The following is a 17,615-nucleotide window of genomic DNA, read 5'->3' on the forward strand; positions in this document are numbered from 1 at the left end:
CAAAGTGCGACTCGCTCGTTCAAAAAGTTGGTGGGTTCCTGCAACTGCGGGTTCTTTGGGTTAGGCTAAAACTCAGGACTCGTGAACAGTAAAAATATTTCTAAGAAAAAGTTATCTAAGTACATGGCTTTCACCCCCATCTACTGTAGCCCGTGTGACACTATTTGGACCTTTAATGACGCCGCCAGCCTCTCCTAGCTGGCTGTGACCACCTGGAGCGCAGGAGCTAAATTTCAGCCTGGCGGCCTCTGGTCCTTAGCACAGCGTCTCGGATGAATTAAGTGATGGAGGAGGAACTGAGAAGCTTCCAGCGTGACGATAGCAGTACCATTGGAGCGCCTACTGTGTCCCAGGCACTGAGCCACACTCTACAAGGATTCATTTAATCTTCACACAGCATAAGAGGTAAGTACTATTATTATAAGTATAAAAGGTCTATTGGGAATGTAGGGGAACTTTCCATATCAATTTCATTTTTTGTAACTAAGGCATGTGTTTGGGTGGAAGCGTCTTGAAACGACCCTTAAGACGTTCAAGACTTCTTGAAGCAACTCTGTCTAGGTGCTGCATTGCTGTTTTGTATCTTTGAGGCTTAATAAAACTGGATTCATATTGAGAGTTGGGCTTTTTTTTTTTTTTTGAAGTATAATTGACATAACATTTTTATTTCTGGTGTATAGCATAATGATTCGATATTGTGTGTATTGCAAAACATATGTCAACCATTTTTAAGGTCTACTCTCAGCAACTTTTAAATATGAAACACAATATTATTAACTATAGTCACCATGTTGTACATAACACCTAGTGACTTACAACTGCAGGTTTGTAACTTTTGACTCCCTTCACCCATTCCACCGCTCCCTCTGGCAACCACCAATCTGTTCTCTGTATCTATGAGTTTGGTTTGTTTATTTTTGTTTGTTGTTTGGATTCCACATATAAGTGAGATCATTTGTCTTTCTCTGACGTGTTTTGCTTAGTGTAATGCCCTCAAGGTCCATCCATGTTGTCTCCAATGGCAAGGTGTTATACTTTTTTACAGCTGAATAATGTGTGTGTGTGTGTGTGTGTGTGTGTCGCATTTTCTTCATCCATTCATCCATTGATGGACACTTTGGTTGTTTCTGTGTCTTGGCTATTGTAAATAATGCTGCAGTGAACATCGGAATGAATATATCTTTTCAAATTAGTGTTTTTGTTGTCTTCCGATAAATACCTGAGAGTGGAATTGCTTGATCATATGGTAGTTCTACTTTTAATTGGGGGGGGGGGAACCTCTGTACCGTTTTCCACGGCGCCTGCACCAATTTATATTCCCACAAACAGTGCACAAATGTTTCCTTTTCTTCACATCCTTGCCACCACTTGTTCTTGTCATCTTTTTTTTTTTTAAAGATTTTATTTATTTATTTGACAGAGAAAGACACAGTGAGAGTGGGGACACAAACGGGGAGTGGGAGAGGGAGAAGCAGGCTTCCTGCCGGGCAGGGAGCCCGATGCGGGGCTCGATCCCAGGACCCTGGGACCATGACCTGAGCCGAAGGCAGACGCTTAACGACTGAGCCACCCAGGCGCCCCTGTTCTTGTCTTCTTGATGACAGCTTTTCTAACGGTTGTGAGGTGATATCTCACTGTGGTTTTATTGATTTCCCTGATGATTGGTAATGTTGAGCATGTTTTTCATGTGCCTGCTGGCCATCTGTATGTCTTTGGAAAAATATTCAGATCTTTTGCCCATTCTTAATGAAATTTTTGTTGATATTGAGTTATAGGGGTTCTTTATTCATTTTGGTTATGAACCCCTTATCAGATATATGATTTGCAAAAATTTTCTCCTATTCAGTAGGTTGCCTTTTCATTTTGTTGATGATTTCCTTTGCTGTCCAGAAGTTTTTAGTTGAATGTTGTCCCACTTGTTTACTTTAGTTTGTGTTGCCTTTGCTTTTGGAGTCAGATCAAAAGATCTTTGCCAAGACCAATGTCAGGGAGCTTACCGCCTGTGTTTTCTTCTAGGAGTTTTATGTTCCAGGTCTTACATTCAAGTTTTTATTCCATTTTGAATTAATTTTTGTGTATGGTGTAAGATGGTGGTCCATTTTCTTTCTTTTGCATGTTTCTGTCCAGTTTTTCCAACACCACTCATTGAGGAGACTGTCCTTTCCTGATTATATATTCTTGATTCTTATGTCATAAATTAATTGACCATATATGAATGGGTTTATGTCTGTGCCATTGATCTGTGTGTGTGTGTGTATGTGTTTAAGATTTATTTATTTATTTCGGAGGGGGGAGAGAGACAGAGAGTGCCTGAGCACACAGGGTGGTGTGGGGACGGGCAGAGGGAGAGGGAGACAAGCAGACTCCCCACTGAGTGGGGAGCCTGACAGGGCTTGATCCCAGGACCCTGAGATCATGACCTGAGCTGAAACCAAGAGTCAGATGCTTAACTGACTGTGCCACCCAGGCACCCCTTAATATCCCAAACTTTTAAAAAAGCTTTAAAAGCTATCAAGCTTTCTAAAAATAAAACTTGTTTTGAGTTTTCATCCAAATCTAGAAGCAATTATAGTGGACTTTGGGTGGAAAAAGGTAAAGCTATTGAAAAATTCAAACATTTCCAAAGCCAAAATGAATCAGTCTAAAACATAGTCATCCCCCTTTCCCACCCCTAGTGTACTTCAAAACAAAACAAAACAAAAACTGATCTGGCAAATATACATCAACAAAAAGTAAAACAAAATATTGCCTCTCTTAAACTATACTAATAAGGGACCTTTTTACATCAATGTTTTGTTCCCCAAATTGTTTTATAACTGTAATAGTAAAACCTGAACCTTAGAATATAAGAAAGGTAAATTGTAAGTTCTTCTCACTTATGAATATAAACACAAAAATCGTCAATTAGTAAAACTGGAAAAACTTAAAGATTAATGAACTGAATGCAGTACTGCGTGTCGAAATATGGTATATCATGACTAAGGATAGTTCAACATAAAAGCTATTAAAAGTAATCCATTAACAAAGAGGAAAATCTAGATGAAATTCTTACAGATTCAGAAAAACCACTTGATAAAATTAAGTATTAACATAGACTCTTAGAAAATTGGAAGAAAAGGTAACTTCCATATCCTGATAAGATATCTGCTAAAAATCTACAGTAAACATCATACTTAATGGTGAAACTTAAAACCTACTCTTTAAAACCAGGAACAAACAAGGATGTGTCCTTCCTCTGCTTCTACTTCAATTATGGTTTTAGAATTTACCCATCTCCATAAGACAAGAAAGAGAAAAGGTATTAAATTGGAAAGTTGTGAACTCTCATTATTCATAAATAATATGATTATTTACCCAGAAGTTCCAAGAGAATCCATAAACAAATCAGCCTAATAAGTAGTTCAGCAAGGTAGCTAGTTTCAAGATTAATACACAAAAGCCAGCAGCATTTCTGTGTTCAGCAAAAGTCAGTTACAAAATGTAGTATTAAAAAATACACCTCATACAATAGCAACAAAAATCATATAGTTTCTAGGAGTAAATCTAACAATTTATGCATGATCACTATTTTTAAAATTACAAACGTCATGGAACAACATAGACGCAACCTAAATAGAGTGATACACCATATTCACAGATGAAGATCTTAAAGTGGGTAATTCTCTTCAAATTATATAATTTCAGTCAATATTCCATAGGAATATTCCAATATTCCACTGGTCAAATTCCATCTCAAAAACCCTAACGGGGTTTGACCTTAAATTGACCTTAAATTTTCATGGAAGGCTTAAGGACCAATAAAAATGAAGGCAGTGTTTCAAAGTAGGAATAGAAGCTTTACTTAAATGTCAGTTCCATGGAGGGCACACACTTTGGTTTGCCACCACATCAATTGTGCCTAAACAGTGCCTGGCACATGGGGGCACTCAAATAAATACATGCTGAATGAATTAAAACTATGTTATTGATATACAAGTAGATAAACAGACCAAGAGAACAGAGAACCTAGGAATCCACTCTCATACATATGGGAACTTGGTAAGTCAGAGGTATGACTTTATAAATGGGGAAGTGAGGTGGTTAGGGGGAAGAGTACCTTTTCAAAAAAACATAACTGGGACAATTGATTTTCTATCCATATGGAAATGTGGAAAGAATATTTTTAAGTCCATCCTCATCATATATAATGTGAAAAGAAAAACTCTAAAATTTTAGAGGAAAACAGGAATTTATTATTATTGAGTATATGAAAAATTTCTTAAGGCACAAAAACATAAAGGAAAAGATTCATAGGTTTGATTACATTAAAATTGAAAACTACAAGCCAAAAGAAACCATAAACAATGTCTAAAAAAACTGTTATAGCCAAGAGCCTAAGGAAACACAATGACTAAATGTGATATGGTTTCCTAGATGGGATCCTGGGAAGGACAAAAGACATTAGGTGAAAAGTAAGGAATTCCAAATAAAATACGGACTTTAGTAAATAACAGTATATCAACATTGGTTTATTAATTGTAACACATATTGATATGTTAATAATAGGGGAACCTGGCTGTGATTGTAAGGGAATTCTAATCATAATTTTTTGGTAAAACTAAAATAATTCTAAAAATTAAGTTTATTTTTTTAAAAAACCACCATAACCAAAGTAAAAAAAAATGTCAGATTGGGAGAAGATACAAGGTCCAAAGTACCCAAAAGCTATATAAAGTCCCACAAACCAGTAAGAAAAGACACAACTGTCCTGTTTTGCAAAACATCAAAAATTACCAAGTAAGGGGTGCCTGGCTGGCTTAGTCCACAGAGCACATGACTCTTGATCTTGGGGTCCTGAGTTCAAGCCCCACACTGGGCATAAAGCTTACTTAAAAAAAAAAAAAAAAAAAATTATCAACTAAAAGTAACTATCTAGGGCTAAGAAATTTTTACTTAAACTGTAAAACTGAGACAGTCATTAGCTAAGTGGTTGAAAGCTTTGATGTCAGGCTCAGACTTGGGCTTAAATATCAGCTCCATCATTTATGATTTTGGGGTCATTAATCCTCTCGATCTGTTTCTTCACCTATAAGTTATAGATAATACCTGTACAGCGTGTCAGATGCTGAGCACCCAGTTAACCACAGCCATTCTTCATAAATGTTTAGGAGAACTCTTTAAGCAAAACATCAACTGCCCATGCATTTCCCTTTGTTATGTGTAGTTCCCGGACTTAAAATGGATTCAACATCATACTTTGACTTTAGACAAATTCTACTACCCTCATTCCCCTATCATAGTACAAACGTCCTGTTAAGATGTATTTTCAAAAGACTAAGCAATATGCCATTTAAAAACATTAAAAATAAGAAATGGAGAGGTTAAATCCAGTAACATCCACTGAAATAGGATTAAACTTTAGTGCTCTGGAGCATTCTAGAAACACAGTTGTGACATTGCTTACTACTATACTGTTAGTGACAAGTGGTTTTTGTGGACTAATATTCCACCTTCACTATTAATGTAACAGATTACCATTGTAGTTAAAAAAAAAAAAAATCAGCCTCCAAAGAAACCCTAATTTAATCAGAAGAAAAATGTGTCTTTACCCAGGTAATAATGTCTATTTCATCATGTTTTTCAGTAGTGCTTTTTCTAATTTATGTTGTCCCCATACCATGTTTTTTGTTTAAATGTCTAGAAGAGCATACTTAATACATAGATATAACAGTTGTTACACAAGAAAGACATTATCAATTTATTGTCAAATTACTTTATATTTCCTACTGCCTTTTTTTTACAATTGCAAAAATTCTACTTTTCATTTTTTTCTATTGAAATGTGTTTGACATAATATTTTATAAACTTACAGTGTACAACACCTTCTAGTATAGAATTTGATACATTTGTACATGGTAATATGATTGCCACTGTATAGCATCTCTATCAGATTACATAATCATGCTTTCTTCATAGTACTTACAATAATTAAATTCTAGTCTCTTAGTAAGTTTGATGTTTGTAATACAGTATTACTGTAGTCAGTGTACTGTGCATTAGATCTCTAGGACTTACTTACTACTTGTTTTAAGTTTATACCCTTAAAAACATCTGTCTTGTCTCCCCACCCCCATCCCTTGATAACCACCATTTTATTCTCTATTTTTACAAGTTTGGCTTTTTAAAATTGCACATGTAAGTGATATCATACAGTACTTGTCTTTCTCTGGCTTACCTCACTTAGTATAATGTGTTCAAGGTCTATCCATGTTGTGGCAAATGGCAGGACGTCCTCCTTTCTCACGGCTGAATAACACTCCTCTGCGTGTGTGTGCAGGGCATGCGCGCACCACATATTTTTATCCATTCATCTACTGTTGGCCACTTAGGTTGTTTCTGTATCTTAGCTGTTGTAAATAGTGCTGCAGTGAACATGGGAGTGCAGATATCTTTTCATGATAGTGTTTCGATTTTCTTCAGGTAAATACCCAGAAGTGGAATCATATTGTAGTTCTAATTTTAATTTTTGGAGGGACCTCCGTACACTGTTTTCCACAGTAGCTGTGCCAGTTTACTTTCCCAGCAACAGTGCACGAGGGTTCCCTTCTTTCCACATCCTTGCCAACACTTGTTATTCTTGTCTTCTTGGCGATAGCCGTTGTAATACCTGTGAGGAGATATCTCGCTGTGGTTTCATTTGCATTTCCCTGATGATGAGTAATGTTGAGCCTCTTTTCATGTACCTGGTGGCCATCTGGATGTCTTCTTTGGAAAAGTGTCTATTTAGTTCTTCTCCCCATTTTTAAATCAGATTGCTTTTCTCTTATTGAGTTGTATGAATTCTTTATATATTTTGGATATTAAACTTTTTTTTAATATTTTATTTATTTATTTGTCAGAGAGAGAAAGAAAGAGCACAAGCAGGGGGAGCAGCAGGCAGAGGAAGAAGCAGGCTCCCCACCAAGCAGGGAGCCCAACGCGGGACTCGGTCCCAGGACCCTGGGATCATGACCTGAGCCGAAGGCAGACACCGGCGTCCCTGGATATTAACCTTTTATCGGATGTGTGGTTTGCAAAAACTTTCTCCCATTTTGTAGATTGCCTTTCATTTTGTTAAATCTTTTGTTCAAAAGCTTTTAAGTTTGTTGTAATCCCTTCTGTTTTTACTTTTGTTGTTTGATGTCATATCCAAAAATCATTGCCAAAACCAGTCTCAAGGAGCTTCTTCTCTATATTTTCTTCTAGGAGTTGGATAGTATGAGTCCTTATGTTCAAGTCTGCAATCCATTTCACGTGAATTTTTGTGAGTGGTGTAAGATTGGTGTCCAGTTTCAGTGTTCTGCATGTGTTCAGTTTTCTCAACACCATTTGTTGAAGAGTCTTTCTTTTCCCCATTTGGTGCTATTGGCCCCCTTGTTGAATATTAGTTTAATGTATAAGCAGAGGTTAACGTTGGGCTCTTTGTTCTGTTCTGTCAATGTGTCTGTTTTTGTGCTGGTACCATACTGTTTTTAATACTATAGCTTTGTAGTATAGTTTGAAATCAGGAAGTGCAATATCTGTAGTTTTGTTCTTTTCCTCAGGATTGCTTTAGCTATTTGGAGTCCTTTGTGGTTCCATACAAACATTGCAGCTTATTTTCTATTTCTGTGAAGAATGCCATTAATATTTGTTGGGGATTGTGTTGAATCTATAGATTGCTTTGAGTAGTATACACATTTTAGCAATATTAATTCTTCCAGTCCATGAGCATAGGTTATCTTTCCATTTGTTTCTGTCTTTTTCTATTTTTTTCATCAGTCTTGTAGTTTTTGTTGTACAGAACTTTCACCTTCAGGGCAGCCTTGGTGGCTCAGTCAGTTGGGCATCTGCCTTCGGTTCAGGTCATGATCTCGGGGTCCTGGGATCAAGCCCCATGTCAGGCTCCCTGCTTGGCAGGGAGTCTGCTTGTCCCTCTGCCCCGCTCCCCCTCTCTGCCTGTGCTCTCTCTCTCTCAAATAAATAAATAAAATCTTTAAAAAAAAAAAAAAACTTTCACCTCCTACATTAAATTTATTCCTAAGTATTTTATTGTTTTTGATGCTACTGTGAATGGGAAAGCTTTTTTTTTTGTGACCATTATTACCTTTTTCTTAGACTTGACAATCATTTTATTGAAACATAATTGACATAAAATGTTTTATTAGTTTCAAGTGTACAACAGATTGATTCCACAGTTCTGCACATTACTCATGGCTCACCATGATAAGTGTAGTCACTATATGTCACTACACAACATTATTACACTATCATTGACTATATTCTTTATGCTGTACTTTTCATCTCTGTGACTTATTTATTTTGCAACTGGAATTTTCCTCCAATCCCCTTTATTTTGCCTATCCCTCCACCTGTCTCCCTTCTAGCAGCCACCAGTTTGTTCTCTGTACTTAAGAATCTGTTTTGTTTTTTAGATTCCACATATAAGCGAAATCATATGGTATTTGTCTTTCTCTGTCTAACTTATTTCACTTAGCATTATACCCTCTCAGTCCATCCAGGTTGTTGCAAATGGCAAGATCTCATTCTTTTTGATAGCCAAGTAACATTCCCTGCGCACGCACGTGTGTATGCCACATCTTTATTCAACCACTGATGGACACTTGGGTTGCTTCCATATCTTGGCTATTGTAAACGATCCTGCACTGAACATAGGAGGGAATATATCTTTTCAAATTAGTGTTCATTTTTGAGGGGTAGATACCCAGTGGTGGAATTACTTGATCATATGGTATTTCTAGTTTTAATTTTTTGAGGGACCTCCCTACTGTTTTCCACAGTGGCTGCACCAGTTTGTATTCCCACCAACAGGGCATAAGTGTTCTATTTTCCCCACATCCTTACCAACACTTGTTATTTCTTGTCTTTTTGATACTAGGCATTCTGACAGGTGTGAGGTGATATATCATTTTGGTTTTGATTTGTATTTCCCTCATGATAAGTGATGGTGATCATCTTTTCATGGGTCTGTTGGCCATCTGGATGTCTTTGGAAAAATATCTACTCAAGTCCTCTGCTCATTTTTAAATCAGATTATTTGTATTTTTTTTGGTGTTGAGCTGTATGAGTTCTTTACATATTTTGGGTATTAACCCCTTATTGGGTATATCATTTGCAAATATCTTCTCCCATTCACTGGGTTGCCTTTTTGTTTTGTTGATAGTTTCTTTTGCTGTGCAAAAGCTTTTTATTTTAATGTGGTCCCAGTAGTTTACTTTTGTTTTTGTTTCCCTTGCCTGAGGAGACAGATCATATATATGTTTAAGGACACATTCCATGAGATTACTGCCTATGTTTTCTTTTAGGTTTTTATGGTTTCAGGTCTCACATTTAGGTCTTTAATCCATTCTGAGTTTATTTTTGTGTATGGTGTAAGAAAGTGGTCCAGTTTCATTCTTTTGCATATAGCTGTCCAGTTTTCCCAATACCATTTATTGAAAAACTGTCTTTTCCCCCATTGTATATTCTTGTCTCCTTTGTCATAGATTAAGTGACCAGGTAAGTGTGGGTTTATTTCTGGGCTCCCTGTCATGTTCCACTGATCTATGTGTGTGCTTTGTGCTGGTACCGTATTGTTCTGATTACCATAGCTTTGTAGTAAACCTTAAAATCTGGAATTGTGATACCTCCAGCTTTGTTCTTTCTCAAGATTGCTTTGGCTATTTGAGGTCTTTTGTGATTTCATACAAATTTTAGGATTAAAAATCTGTGAAAAATGCTATTGGTATTTTGATAGGGATTACACTGAATCTGTAGTTTGCTTTGGGTAGTATGGACATTTTAACAACATTAATTCTTCTGATTTATGAGCATGATGTATCTTCCTATTTGTGTCATCATCAGTTTCTTTCATCAGTGTTTTATAGTTTTCAGAGGACAAGTTCTTCACCTCTTTGGTTAAGTTTATTCCTAATAATTTGTTGTTTAAAGCCACTGTTCCCTTACGGATTTTCTGCCTGGATGATCTAGACATTGATGTTAAGTGAGGTGTTAAAATCCCCTACTGTTATCGTACTACTGTTAATTTCTCCCCTTATGTCTATTAATATCTGCTTTTATGTATTTAGGTGTTCCCATGTTGGGTGCATAGATATTTACAATTGTTATACCCTCTTGTAGGATTGGTCCCTTTATCATTATGTAGTGTTCTTCTTTGTCCTTTGCTACATTGTGTTAAAACCTGTTTTGTCTAGGGGCACCTGGGTGGTGCAGTCAGTTGAGTATCAGACTTGGTTTTGGCTCAGGTTGTGATCTCAGGTTCATGAGTGAGCCCCACATCGGGCTCTGCATGGAGTCTGCTTGAGATTCTCTCTCCCTCTCCCCCCACACATGTGCATGCTCACTTGCTCTCTCTCCAATAAGTAAATCTTTAAAAAAAATAATGAAGTTTGTTTTGTCTAATGTAAGTATTCCCACCATGGCTTTTTTTTCTTTTTGCTTCCATTTGCATGGTATATGCTTTTCCATCCCTTCACTTTCAGTCTGTACATGTTTTTCAGTCTGAAGTGAGCCTCTTGTAAGCAGCATATAGATGGGTCTTGGTTTTTTTATTTTTTATTTTTATTTTTATTTTAAAAGATTTTATTTATCTATTTGACAGAGAGAGACACAGCGAGAGAGGGAACACAAGCCGGGGGAGTGGGAGAGGGAGAAGCAGGCTTCCCACGGAGCAGGGAGCCCGATGCGGGGCTTGATCCCAGGACCCTGGGATCATGACCTGAGCCAAAGGCAGATGCTTAACCAACTGAGCCACCCAGATGCCCCCCTTTTTTTAACCCACTGAGTCACCCTATGTGTTTTGATTAGAGCATTCAGTCCATTTACATTTAAAATAATTGTTGATAGGTATGTACCTATTGCCATTTTGTTAAATGTTGTCTGGTTGTTTTGTAGCTTTTCTCTGCTTTTTTCTACTTCCTCTTTTCCCTTGTGATCTGATGGTTTTGTTTAGTGTTATGGTTGGATTCCTTTCTCTTTTTATTTTTTGTATATCTGTTATAAGTTTTTTTTTTTTTTTAAGATTTATTTACTGAGAGAGAGAGAGCACAAGTGAGAGAGCACAAGCAGGGGAAGCAACAAAGGGAGAGGGAGAAGCGACTGCCCGCTAAGTAGGGAGCCGGACACGGGGCTCGATCCCAGGACCCTGAGGTCATGACCTGAGCCGAAGGCAGCCGCTTAACCGACTGAGCCACCCAGGTGCCCCTCTGTTATAGGTTTTTGATTTGTGATTACCACTGGGTTCATGTATAACATCTGATGTATATAGCAGTCTGTGTTTAAGTTGATGCTCTCTTAAGTTTGAACACATTCTAAAACCTCTAAATTTTTACTCCACTCTCCATGTTTTATGTATATGATGTCATATTTTACATTCTTTTGTGTATGCTTTGCTTAATTTTGTAGAGATAATTGATTTTGCTACTTTTGTGTTTTAACTTTCATATTGGCTTTATAAGTAATTAACATACTATCTTTATTATATTTTTGTTTTTATCTGTGAAATTTTTTCCTTTCATTATTTTCTTCTAGTTATGGCCTTTTTTTTTTTTCCCAACTTAAGAATCCCCTTTAACATTTCTTACAAGGCCAGTTTAACTATAACTTTTGTTTGTCTGGGAAACTTTCTCTCTCCAGTGATAACCTTGCTGGGTAAAGTATTCTTGGTTTAAGTTTTTTCCCTTTTAGCCCTTTGAATATATCATGCCACCTTCTTCTGGCCTGCATAGTTTCTGCTGAAAAATCAGCTGATAGCTTTATGGGGTTTTCCCTTGTATCTTGTTTTGGTTTGCTGCTTTTAAAATTGTGTCTTTATTATTACTTTTTGCCATTTTAACTATTATGTGTTTTGGTCTGGACCTCCTTGGGTTCACCTTGTTAGGGGCTCTCTTTGCTTCCTGGACTCGGATGTTTGTTTCCTTCCCCAGAGTGGAGAAATTTTCAGCTCTTATTTCTTGAAATGATTTTCAGCCCTCTCTCTCCCTCTGGCACTCTATAATGTGAATGCTATTATATTTGATGATGTCTTTTCTCAGGTCCAGTGAGCATCTTTATGACCATTACTTGGAATTTTTTATCAAGCTTATTATCTCTCTTTCATTTAGCTCTTTTACTGTGATTTTGTCTTATTCTTTGATTTGGGACGTATTCCTTTGTCTCCTCATTTGGTCTGTTTTTATGTATTCGGTAGATCAGCTGTATCTCCTGGTCTTTAAAATAGTGGCCTTGTGTAGACGAGGTCCTGTGGTGCCCTGTAGTGCAGTGCCCCCGTGGTCAGCAGAACCAGGTGCTCCAGAAGGATCTCCTTTGTGGGCTTGGGTGCCCTCTCGTGGCTGAGCCGTGACTGCCTCCAGCTGCGCTAGCTGCAGTCTGCCTGCCTTGCCTGCTGTGGCGTCCTGGGCGTTTACTCCCCCGCTGTTGCGAGGCCTCTGCAGCAGAGGGGCTTTCATTAGTGGACAGAGCCGGCAGTCAGTCCAGCTGTCTGCACTTAGCCTCTCTGCCACAGCTGTGGGCACACTGACGGGCAGGGCTTGCTGCATGCACAGTCAGCTAAGAGGCTCAGTGCAGGGACTGCATGCATGTTGGTGCGTGGGCTTATTTCCACCACGCCTCAGGACAGGAGTCACTTTGGAGGGATACTGGGAGGCGGGCAGTTGGATTGGGTGGATCCGCAGGAGAACACTGGGGTAGGGGCACGCAATGCTAGCAAAGTAGAGGGAGAGTTTAGTGCTGGCTCCTGCAAGCATCCAGCCATCTAGGCTGGGGAACCAGCACTTTTGTTCCTGGAGAAATCTCCTGCAGATCCCTACCTCTCCAAACACATTCTAAAATTAGTCAGGATATCTCTTTCAGGTATACCCTAGGTGCTTTTCAGACTGCTGTTTTCATGCTGTGTCTCCAGCCAAGTTATTTAGTAAATTGGCTCTTTAAGGGTGGGGACTCCGTTTCCCTTCACCCACCCTCTGAATTTTAAAGCTCTTGGGCTGAAGGCCTGTTGGTTTTCAAAGCCGGTTGTTATGGGGACTCCTCTTCCCCAGTGTGCGTCCCCAGTGCTGGGCGTGCCTGGTGTGAGATCTCATCCTCTCGCTTCTTCCTGTCTGTGGCTAGTCACACTGGGGGTCTGGTTCCCAACCCCGTCTCCACCCCCCTGCACTTTCTGATGTGGCCTTCCCGATGATTAGCTGTGGAAGGTCTGTTCTGTCAGTCTTCAGGTCATTTTTGGAGTTAGTCATTTAGATGTAGCTGTTGTCGCAGTGTGTCCATGGGACAAGGTAAGCTCAGGATTCTCCTCCGCCGCCATCTTCCCAAAATTCCCTCAGCAGAAGTTTATTTCTTTTTCAGATGTTTCATACCTCGTGTATAGAAATGCAATTGATTTCAGTATGTTGGTTTTGTATACTGCAACTTTATTGAAATCATTGGTTAGCTCCGACAGTTTTTTGGTTGAGCCTTGGGATTTTCAGTGTACAGAATCCTATCATCTAAAAATAGTGACAGTTTTACTTCGTCCTTCTCAGTTTGGATGGATTTTAGTTCTTTGTCTTGCCTAATCGCTCAGGCAAGGACTTCCAGTACTGTATGGGATAAGAGCGCTGAGAGTGGACATGCTAGTCTTGGTCCTGATCTTAGAGAAAAATTTTTTCATTTTTACCTCCACCGAGTATGATGTTATTTGTGGGTTTGTTGTATATGGCCTTTATTATGTTCCATTTTTACCTCCACCGAGTATGATGTTATTTGTGGGTTTGTTGTATATGGCCTTTATTATGTTCCATTTATATCCCGTCTACCAAGGGTTTTTACTATTGAAAGTATGTTGTATTTTGTCAGATTGCTTTTTCTGTGTCTATTAAGATGATCATATGATTTTTATCTTTCATTGTTTTAATGTGATATATTACACTTATTGATTGGCATATATTGAACCATCCTTGCATCCCAGAGATAAATCCCATTTGGTCATGGTGTATAATTTTTTTTTTTTTTTAGATTTTTTTAATTTTTATTTATTTGAGAGAGAGAGCACATGAGAGGGGGGAGGGTCAGAGGGAGAAGCAGACTCCCCGCTGAGCAGGGAGCCCAATGCGGGACTCGATCCCGGGACTCCAAGATCATGATCATGGTGTATAATTCTTTTTATGTGTTCTCAAATTCAGTTTGCTAATATTTTGTTGAGAATATTTGCATTTATATTCATCAGGGATACTGATCTAGTTTTCTTATGGTGTCCTTATCTCTCTTTGGTATCTGGCCTTATAGAATGAGTTTGGAACGATCCCTACCTCCTCAACTTTTTGCAAGAGTTTGAGAAGGACTGCTGTTAATTATTCTTTGAAGGCTTGGTAGAATTTGCCTGTGAAGCCATCTGGTCCTGAGGTTTTCTGTGTTGGGAGGGTTTTGATTACTGATTCAATCCCTTTATTCCTTATTCATCCTTTCAGATACTCTATTTCTTCCTGACTCAGGCTTGGTGGATTGTGTGTTTCTAGAAATTTATTCATTTCTTCTAGGTTGTCTAAATTGTTGATGTACAATTGTTCATAGTAGTCTCTTATGGTCCTATGTATTTCTGTAGTATCAATTGTAATGTGTCCTTTTTCATTTCTTGAGTCTTTTTTCCTTAGTCTGGTTAAAGATTTTGTTTACTGTTTCAAAGAACTGGCCTTTAGTTTTGTTGATCCTTTCCGTTTTTCTGGTCCCTATTTCTTTATTTCTACTCTGATCCTTATAATTTCCTTTCTTCTGCTAACTTCTGTTCTTTGGGGGAAAGGTTATTTGTGATTTTTCTAATTCCTTAATGTATGCATTTATTGCTATAAACTTTCGTCTCAGAACTGCTTTTATTGTATCCTGTAAGATTTGATATGCTGTATTTCCATTTTCATTTGTTTCAAGGTGATTTTTTATTTCCCCTTTGATTTCTTCTTTGACACATTGGTTGCTCAAAAGTATGTTGTATAGTTTCCACATGTTTGTAAATTTTCCGGTCTCCCTTTTGTTGATTCCTAGTTTCATACCATTATGGTAAGAAAAGATAGTTGATGTGGTTTCAGTCTTCTTAAATTTGCTGAGATTTGTTTTGTGCCCTATCATGTCATCTGTCCTGGAAAATATTTCATGTGCACTGAAGAAGAATGTGTATTCTGCCTCTGTTGGATAGAATGCTCTCATATGTCTGTTCTTTTGTTCTATAGTTCAGTTTAGTTTCTTTGTTGATTTTCTACCTGGATGGCTTATTTATTGCTAACAGTGGGGTACTGAAGTCCCCTACTATTAATGTATTGTTGTCTGTTTCTCCCTTTAGATCTTTTGGTATTTGCTTAATAAATTTTGGTGATCCAATGTTGAGTGCATATATATGTACTATGGTGTTGTATCTTCCTGATGTATTGACCATTTTATCAGTATATAATGACCTTCTTTGTCTCCTTTTGTTTTTAGGCTTGACTTGCACCTGCTTTCATTTGGTTTCTGCTTGCCTGGAATATTCTCTTAATTCCTTCACTTTGAGCCTGTGTGTATTTTAAGAGTTGAAATGAGTTTCCTGTAGGCAGCATATGGTTGGGTCTTGTTTTTATCCATCAAGCTACTCTGTGCCTTTTGATTGATGAATTCAATCCATTTATATTGAGTAATTATTGATCTTAAGGACTTAATACTACTGCCTCTTATATTTTGCCTTCTGATTGTTTCTTTTCCCTATGTTTCCGTCTGCCTTTATAACGTGGTGGTTTTCCATGATGATTTGCTCAGTCTCCCTTTTTTTATGTTTTGTGACTTTTCTCTAGATTTTTGCTTTGTGATTACCATGTGGCTTACATAAAACATCTAAGGAGTCCTCTTTTTATGCTGATAGCACTTTATCTTCATATAAAGCTTCCACCCTTTTACTCCTCCCCTTTTACATTTTTTATGTCATAGTTTACCTTTTTTTTTTGCTTTGAATTATTGAGGAATTATAGTGGTGGTGGTTTTTTGTTGTTGCTCTTAAGCCTTTATACTATAATTAAGTGGTTAACACATCATTCTAATATATAGTTTTCTAAATGTTTTTCACCTTTGTCTAGAGTATAGGTCATTTCATGTGCTTTTATGTCACTAATTAGCGTCTTTCCATTTCAGCTTGGAGAAATTTCAGTATTTCTTGCAAGGCAGATCTAGTGGTGAACCCCCTCAGTTTTAGTAGGGAAAGCCTTTATTTCTCCTTCATAGCTGAAGCATATCTTTGCCAGGTAAAGTGTTTTTATTTTTCAGCACTTTGAATGGGTCATTCCACTCCCTCCTGGGCTGTAGAATTTCTGAGAAACCCATCATTAAGCTAATGGAGGTTCCTCTGTAGGTTACTTTGTTTCCTGGGTGCCTTTTTTTTTTTTTTAAACAGATTCATTATAGGGGCGCCTGGGTGGCTCAGTCGGTTAAGCGTCTACCTTCGGCTCAGGTCATAATCTCAGGGTCCTGGGATCGAGCCCCACATCGGGCTCCCTGCTCTGCGGGAAGCCTGCTTCTTCCTCTCCCACTCCCCCTGCTTGTGTTCCCGCACTTGCTGTGTCTCTGTCAAATAAATAAATAAAAACTAAAAAAAAAAAAAAAAAAAAAACCAGATTCATTATAATGTGTCTTGGAGATCATCTTTTTGCATTGAGATAATAGAGTATTCTGTTAGCTTCTTGGACTTCTCCACTTCCTTCCCCAGGTTTGGGAAGTTCTGTTCTATTTCTCTAAATATACTCTCTGCTCCCTTTTCCCCTTCTCCTTCTGGTAGACTATTATATTTTTCTCATCATACGTGATAGCTCTTACGGGGTTTCTTCTTTTTTATTTTTTTTAATCTAAGCTCTCCTCTCCTGGGTCATTTCTAAATTCCTATCCTCCAAGCACTAAATCCCTTCTTCAATCTGATCTGCCCTATTTCCTAAGCTCTCTATCTCATTCACTGAATTCGTCAGCTCCAGAACTTGTCTGGTTCTTTTTGAAAATTTCAAACTCCTTGGTAAGAAAACACCTCCTGTTCAATAATTTTATTCCTAAATAGATGAGCTTGTAATAAAACTCATGTGCTTCAAATTTCTTTGTAGTAGCTATTTTGAATTATTTGTCAGTTAAGTCACAATATTTTGCACCTTTGGTTCAGTTGCTGGAGAATTTCTTTTTTTGTGATACCATATTACCATCATTTTTTATAGTGCTTGATTAAATGTACCTCTGCCATTGCATCGAAATAGCACACTTCTCTCAGTTGTTTACTTTGTTATAGTTCAACAGATTGGCAATTGCAGACCTTTCTTTTGTTTCCCAGAAGGTGGTGCAATAGCTCAGGTTTTTGGCTTCTCCTCACCTGAGCTGGTTCTGGAGCTGCACTCAGGACCACATGTAAAAGCAGTCAGTCCAGAAGCTGGCAACAGAGGTAGGGAATGAGGGGAAGTGTAGGCTTGGCACCGTGCTTTGTGGTTGCCTACAGGCTGGTAGGGGGAGCCTGAGACAGGGCAGTCCCAGAGGTCCTTGCGTGGACCTCCTACTGAAATCCCAAAGCAGATAGCAGGGAATGTTCCTTTAATGTCCTTTGCTAGTCTTCTGGTTTCCATTTCCTCTCCCTCTCCCTC

The 17,615-nt window shown here is 38.1% G+C and overlaps 1 long non-coding RNA gene across 2 annotated transcripts in view; it reads left to right on the forward strand.

Moving 5' to 3' along the window:
- LOC135361552 (uncharacterized) overlaps positions 1-17,615 on the forward strand; it is a 19,889-nt gene continuing 2,274 nt past the window's right edge. For both annotated transcript variants that reach the window (XR_010404968.1, XR_010404969.1), the window contains exons 1-2: positions 1-405; positions 6,879-17,419. This is a non-coding gene — a long non-coding RNA (uncharacterized LOC135361552). The remainder of the gene's footprint in view (positions 406-6,878; positions 17,420-17,615) is intronic.

The sequence above is a fragment of the Mirounga angustirostris genome, unplaced genomic scaffold (assembly GCF_029215605.1).
Source record: "Mirounga angustirostris isolate CCGP_5_RB_7025 unplaced genomic scaffold, mMirAng1.0.hap1 SCAF_9, whole genome shotgun sequence".
NCBI classification, from domain to species: domain Eukaryota; kingdom Metazoa; phylum Chordata; class Mammalia; order Carnivora; family Phocidae; genus Mirounga; species Mirounga angustirostris.